The sequence below is a fragment of the Spermophilus citellus genome (genome assembly GCF_964194105.1).
Source record: "Spermophilus citellus genome assembly, chromosome: 2".
Taxonomy (NCBI): Eukaryota; Metazoa; Chordata; class Mammalia; order Rodentia; family Sciuridae; genus Spermophilus; species Spermophilus citellus.
Window position 1 is genome coordinate 37,749,174 of NC_138183.1, and position 8,221 is coordinate 37,757,394.

Sequence of the window (8,221 nt, forward strand, 5' to 3'; positions counted from 1 at the left end):
CATCCATTTGTCCTCCTTCACCCTGCAAGATAATGATCTTTAAATGTCTGCTCTGTGAATTCTCCAAAGCTCTGTTTTAACAATCAAGAAACAAAACATAAAACAAGGCTGAGATGAAAGAAGACAGGACCAAACTGGTTTGTGGTGCATCCTCCCTGCTATCAAGAATGGGACCCATTTCTCTTGACTTCAGGTTATAAACATTTCTTAGAACCCCATACACAGACATAGGGTCTACATATCATGCATATATATGTAGACATACATGCACATGATTATTTTATTTTTTAAAAGTAGTTTTTAGTTGTCATTGGACCTTTATTTTTATTTATATGTGGTGCTGAGAATCTAACCCAGGGCCTCACACATGCTAGGCAAGTGCTCTACAACTGAGCTACAACCCCAGCCCCACAAGATTATTTTCTAAGTGAAACAGAATAGTAAAGAATTTAGAAGGAAAAATTAAAGTCTCCCTTATCCACAGACCTTAGTTAGACTCCCTAAAGGTAGCCACTGTAATTTTTCTGTGTGTGTTTCTTTCTAGAAAATCTCAACTCAACCGGGCACAGTGGCACTTGCTTGTAATCCCAGTGGCTCAGGAGGCTGAGGCAGGAGGATTGCAAGTTCAAAACCAGGTTTATCAAGAGCGAGGCGCTAAGCAACTCAGTAAGACCCTGTCTCTAAATAAAATACAAAATAGGGCTGGGGATGTGGCTCTGTGTGGTTGTGCCCCTGAGTTCAATCCTCAGTACCAAAAAAACCCCCAAAACCCTCAAGTCACAAAATTCCATACAATATATAATCTAAAAGTTATGCATTAAAGACATAGCTTTCTGTACTTTGCATTTTTCATTTAGTAATATATCTTGGAAAGTATTTATAGAAGTATTTATTTTGAATAGCTAAAATATATTCTATCATATGGCTATACAAATTTTATCTTTTTAAGTATTTATTTCTTAGTTTTAAGTGGACACAATATCTTTATTTTATTTTTATGTGGTGCTGAGGATCAAACCCAGTGCCCCACGCATGCTAAACCACTGAGCCACAATCCCAGCCCTATACAAATTTTCTTTATGTTAAAATCATATTACCTTTGACTCTCAAAACCCCATTTTCCTGGCAGGTTCTACAATAATACTTCTTTTACTCCCTCATTTTTTGTGCTTCAATTTCCCCAACTGCATAGAATTTGTAAGTCCTGCCTTTCTGACAAAGGATAAGGAGAAGATATATATATGTGTGTGTGTGTGTGTGTGTGTGTGTGTGTGTGTGTGTGTGTATCCACAAACATTTGGAAACATTAACTACCCCCTTAAATAATTCTATTATACCAAGTGCCCAAAGATTTGAGAAACAGAGGCCACATCTAGAAATCATTCCACAGTTCATCTCTGTAGACAGTCTTGTCACCTGTAGGCCATGACATACATCAGCACTTTGCCAGACACACAAAGCCATAATTCCCATAGGTATACTTTTCTAAGAAAATCTTCTCTTTGAGAAGGGCCAAATTTCTTTTATGTAATAAAATCCTTTAATATAAATTTCACCTTCATTTAGAAAATTTTCTGATAGCACTGACGTGTAGTAGCTATAAGCCTTGGAGAAAGACAGCTGGGACTTGCTTTATTTAGTCTTGATTTGACATTTACTTTTGTGGGTTCTCTAGCAGTCTATCTGCCATGGTTTTCACCAATGAAACACAAGCAGAAAGCAGGGATATAACTTTCTACTTTTCCTGGAAATTTAAAAATATGTTTACAGATAATAAAAGTGTGTGTTTATAAAATAAATTATTTTTTTGTGAGAATGGGGATTGAACCCAGGGATCCTCTATCACTGAGCCACATCACAGCCCTTTTAAGAATTATGTACTTTGAAACAGGGTCTTGAATTTATGATCTTCCTGCCTTGTCCTCCCACTTCACTGGGATTACAGGTTTGTGCCAATGCACCTGGATAAAGGCTTATATTTTATTACATAAGGAGCTGTCAAACTAGTACCAATTTGTTCTTGGACATTATATTAACCATACAGCTTAGATCTGGGAGAGTGGATAAATTCCTTACTGATTTAAAATATTCAGATCAGTAAGGAATTTATGTACTTATGCCATAAGTACATTTTTATTTCCAGGCTTTGCATTTTAACTTATAGTTTAGGAAGAATGGCCAGAGAGCTAGAGAAGGCGATGCTCTGACTTCAGGGGAGACCATTCACTTACACTCTCTGTTTTACATGAATGATACCTGTGGAGTTCTGAAACACACTGATACTTTTCAACAAATACTTAAAGTCAACACTCTCAAAAGCAAGGCTTTTTGGTTTTTTTTTGTTTTTGTTTTCCCTTTAGGGGTGTGGCTGGCAGTGACACCTTCCCTGTCCCCTGTCCCATGCCTCAAGCCTCTCAGGCCCAGTCCTTCTCCTGCTCACTCTCAAAGCAAGGCTTTTCTTGCCATAAAGTAAGGATCCAGAAAAAAGAGAGAATTAAATCTAGAACTGGGAGAGTGTACTGAAGCTGTTTTGGTCTGGGGTGAGGAAGGGGATTTCTAGTTTTAACGATCTAGTAACCTAATTTTTAATTTATCCTACAACATGGACAAGAGGTGAACTCTTACGATCTTAAGAGGTAGTCATTTGGAACTATAGACCCCTCATAGGGCTGGGACTGTAGCTCAGTGGCAGAGCGCTTGCCTCACACGTGTGAGGCACTGGGTTCAAGCCTCAGCATCACATAAAAATAAACAAATAAATTAAAGGCATGCTATCCATCTACAACTACCAAAAAAAAAAAAAAAAAAAAAAAGGAAAAGAAAAAGAATCCTCATGAAGTCAGAACCCTTAAGGACAGCAGCATTAGTGAAAGGGTGGCCTAAAAAGTAAACTGACCACAGGCAAGACAGTCTGCCTACCTTAATATGGAAGGTTGGGGTCAGTGAATGGAGGACTCTCCCCTGAGAATCTGAATCCACATGTGACATGGGGTTCATTCACCCTTATACTTTTTCCAAATTAGGTCCTGGCAGATGAAACCACTGAGTCATCTGACAGAAGCAAACATAAAACCCTTCTAGAATGATAACTCAGTTTACTTTTGTCAACAAAATTATTGATAACTGAAAAATGACAAAAATCTCAACTTGCTAAACAGAGAAGCTTTTGCAGTAGCAGCAATGCTCAGACTCATATTCTAGAAAAAAGAAAGCTGCTTTCTAGAAGATGGACAGCTTCAACAACGAGCCTCACCTCTGTGTATAAAATTCATCAGATTCTCGTTGGATACAGAGTCTAACCAGGGCCTTGCTAATTAACTTCTGCCCTAAAATAACTCCATGACAAATTTACCTTCAATAATCTTATAAAATCCAAGGGCTCAAGCTACAGTGTTCATTTGACTAAATTCATTTGGTCAGCAACTCCCTTGGCTAGTTATGAATACACTTCAGTTTTGCCCTTTCTTTCTTTCTTTCTTTTTTATTTCTGTTTTTCTTCTTAATTACAACACGTCCTTTTTGGTGTCTTTTTTTTTTTTTTTTGTACCAAGATTGAACTCAGGGGCACTCAACCACTGACCACATCCCCAGCCCTATTTTGTATTTTATTTAGAATCAGGGTCTCACTGAGTTACTTTGTGCCTTGCTTTTGCTGAGACTGGCTTTGAACTTGCAATCCTCCTGCCTTAGCCTCATGAGCCACTGGGATTACAGGCAAGTGCCATCATGCCTGGCAATTTTTGGTGTCTTATGGGAGATTTCAACAGTTCTAAATACTCAAGGAAACAATCTAGTGTAAGTAAGAATCAGCAGACAAAATAAACAATAGGATGAGATGCCTAGAACACCAGATGACAGAATTACATGATAAAAATTACAGATACAAGTGAGCTGTAAGGCCACCATGAGAAAGGCTGAACCTCAACCTTGACTTCCTTCAGGTTTTCACTTTATTGCAGTTGTGCTTCTGCTCATGCTGGCCATTCTTCTTTTCACACAATCCCTTTTATTGAATTCTTCCCATTCTTCAAGGTCTGGTACAGATATCACCTCCTCCAGAAAGTCTTCTTTGATTTCTTTTGCCAGCTATGATTATTATAGTAATTTGTTATACCTCTTATGATATCTTCATATTTTGCCTTACATAGGAACATGTTTGTCTCCTTTCAGTCTTGCCAACACTTTAGGTGCCTAAGACCAAACACCAGAGCAATGGTGTTGACACAAATACTTCTTTAGACTGTTAATAGGAAAGATAACCTGACCAAAGGCTCAAATCCAGTAATGTTATAAACTCAAATGTCTTCTTTCTAACCATGACACTGATAATAATCACTTGTATATTTAATATCATGTTATAACATATAAATTGCTTTAATATAAATTATTTTTGCTTCATCTTCTAAGTGAAAAATATTATTTCCACTTTAAAGAGAAGAAAAACGAGTCCCAGAGACATTTGAAGTAAGGTGGCAAGTTACGGGCATACTCAATGACATCTAGAAACAAATTCCTTTTGTGCCAATCTGAGGTTCTTTTCACTGTCCTGAACTACCTTTCCCAAGTACCCAGGACATCACACTTTAATAAAGCTGACCCTCTCTTGGGACTGGTCCTACCTAAATTGGCTTCCTTAAAAAACGTACCTGCCATCTGCCAGCAGTAGAACAGAACAGTTGTTAACTTGATTGTCACTTTGGTGCCTTTTCTAAAACCACACAAGAAGATGTTCAGGAAACAGATATATAGAACTGCATGTAAAATTTTAACATTTTGAAATATTACCCAATATGTATGTGTATGTATGTGTGTGTGTGTATATATATATATATATATATATATATATATATATATATATATACACCCTCCTTTGTAATTTCCCTTTCTTCCATTCCAAAGCCCTTTCTACCACTAAAATCAGGCTAAGAACCTGATGCCACGTGTAAGCTGAGAAGGAAGGTCAGAAAAATTACCCGGGAAAAACAAAGGCCAAAGCCTGGGGTAACTATATCAAAAGGCACAGAGGACAGAGTATACAGAGTATACAGAGTGACAGGCAGAACTAGAGAGTCCCATATGCCTTGGCAGATGCAGGAAAAAGGAGTATATTGCTAAGCATACTCCCATCCCTATCCCAACTGTGGTAGACATACAGAAACTTCTACAGCAGATGGAATGAAGAAGGAAGCTGATATTCAAAGTCCAAATAGCAGGAGAACAAATTTAGGCTATATCCCAGTGCCAGGACTGAAAAAAGGGCAGGACTGTGTAGGGGGCAGAGAGAATCCTGAATTTGTTACAATTCATAATTGTCCAAATATTTATCCTAAAGAGGTGGTTCTAAACCAGAAGTAGCTGGGTTACCCCGAATCAACAACTTTTGTTTTGTTTTTCCTGGAAAGAGTGGGGTGGGATTTGTGAGTGGTTATGAATTTAAATGAGTCCAGTTATAGAGAAATAGTTACATTTTTGCACATCTAAGTTGTGACTAAAATTTAAACCATCAAATGTGCTAAGCTTGCATTTTACAATTAAAGAGTTGGAGAAACAGGCTTTCAAGCTTTGGTCTGAAAACCTAGTTAGGCAAAATCAGGATTCTCTTGGGGAAATTGCAAGGATCGACGTCCTGAATCCCCCTAACAGATGTGGGGCTGGGTTTTCCCCCTAGAAGCATTAGCTGCGAACCATTTTCTCTCACCAGTTGTTAACTTGATTAAGGAAAGAAGCTGTGTCTGAGGCTTTCTAAACTAGAGGGCTCCTAGTTGTGCGTGAATAGAACTGAAAGCTGGAAAGGAAATAGGGAGAATTGGAGAGAAGGGAAATGTGGAGGAGGAGGAGAAGAACGAGGAAAAACAGGAACAAGGAGGAGCAGAGTATTGGGAGGAAGGAAAAGAGAATATAAAATGGGAGAAGGGGGCACAGAGGGAGAAGGATGAGTGTGAAACCAGAGAAAGCTAAAAGTGGGTTGAAGGAAGAGTGAGGGAGTGGCAGAGCCAAAGGAAGGAGACCTGGAGGAGGGGCTCAAAATGATGGCACCCGAAGGCAGAGAAAGGCCTTGCATTGTCCCTTTCTGGCTGTGAAAAGAGAACCAGCCTTAGGCGGATGGGAATTACATATCCTTCTGAGATACATAAAGAAACAAAGAAGGGAAACATCTTTTTCCATTCAGTGCATCTTGGCTTGAGATACTTCTGGGAAGTTTTATTGCCCACAGCCTGTCGAGCTACAGTGAAGGAAGCCTAGGAAGCCACTTCACCAAGTCGTCGATGGCATCCTTCACTCCTGTTATGGACAGCACCACCACCAGAGGTACCACAGTGGTGTACCATGCCAAGGAGGAGATCTGGGGAATCAACTGAGAGAAGGAAAAGGAGAATCTTGGGTCAGAAAACTTAAAGGACAATATATTTTCCCCCAAATTCCCTACCTCCACCAACATTTTCACTCCCTAAATTCATAATAAATGCAACTATCCTGTTGCTTTCACTGTTTTAGTTTTCCTGTAACCCTCAGGATATAAGTAAACATTTCCCAAGGAAGGATAAGGAAGGAAAGACTGTCAGTAGCTACCAATCTGTTCTGAGCTTCACAACCTTTGTCCTGATGGAAAAAGGCCAGTTCTTTTCTGATAACAAAGGATACTGGAGTAAGAGTGGGTGTGGGGAACCATACACTCTCCCACACCTCTTCCGCACAAGGAGACCTCAGATGATCTGTCTTCTGCTCTAATTTGGGCCTACCCTATGCTGCTTTCCTTGTGCTAGCAGTCTTATATTCTAAATAATCCTCCTTCCTCAGACTCCTACACATCAACTTCCTGTTGTGGAGTCTAGGATGAGAAAGAGGAATAGTATTGCAGTTGGTGTTGGGATGGAGAGTCTGTGGCCACCTATGGTCTAGGTGAACTGGGGCCATGCAGTCGTGAGGAACCCCCATTCCTTGGAATTTGGTGACCTTGTCTCCCTCCTGCAGAGGGTTGATTCACATTGGCTAATCCTAACCTTAGCTCTTCTAGGGGACCAGCTTGAGTTACCAGCTGTTCATTTGCCTCTGTCTAAAGAGAGAAGATATCCCTCAGTTTAGGGACTGATTATACAACCTGACCCCAGAAAAGTTTATAAAACACCATGGAAAAGGGCCCATGAGGCAATACCTGTAGAATTAGCAATACCAGGAAATAGGCGTTTGCAAGTCTCTGGAACTGTTCAAATAGGTTCAGGGGCAGGAAGTTCAAAATAGTATATTTTGAGGTCTTGATGGCATTGTTCTATGAGTAAAAACCAAAAACAACAACAACAACAAAAATCATGCACAATTAGAGAGACAAATGACAGCTTAAAACTGGGTTAATCTATTTGTTCATTCAATATTCAGCACTTATTTATTCACTATTAAATATTCAGCATATATTATCTATGTGCCAACTTGGGGGCAGGAACCATGAATACAGAGGTAAATGAAACAAGTCCTTTTCAGCTGCACAATATTTCTTCTGCATATTTACCATAGTTTATTTAAACAGTTCCTTGTACATGGACATTGTATTGTTTTCAATCTTTTATAATCACATGGAGCACAGTTTCTTGGAGAAACAGAAGCCACATTTTCACAATGCTATGACCAGCATGTAAGGTGAATTTTATTATGCCCTTTTTATATATAAAAGAACTAAAGGTCAGAATGACTTGTTTTAGTAAGGAAGCAGAACTGCATTGAAACTCAGGTCTATGTGATACCAAAACTTACTTTTATTGTATCCTACTGCTTCTTATGTAAGTCTGGGCAATAGAGAGAGGGAAAATCCTGCTCCATTGCACCACATTGAACATTATTATCAAGAACCACTCTCAGAAATCATAAACTAACATCCCACATAAACTACAAACACACACACATATATATAGTGTTATACACATGCATTAAATAACATGTATAAAACCATTGCTTATACTTATAAAAGACTGAAAGTGTTTAAATAAACAGTGGTAAATTTGTGGAAGAATACTAAGCAGGTGAAAAAAGAAGCTGTTTTAAGATAACTATATTTATGTGCGTTTGTCTCTGTTTCTTCTATTCTGTTCCATTGGTCTTCATGTCTATTTTTGTGCCAATACCATGCTGTTTTTGTTATTATAGCTTTGTAGCATAATTTAAAGTCTGGTATTGTGATGCCTCCTGCTTTCCTTTTCTTGCTAAGGATTGATTTGGCTATTCTGGGCCT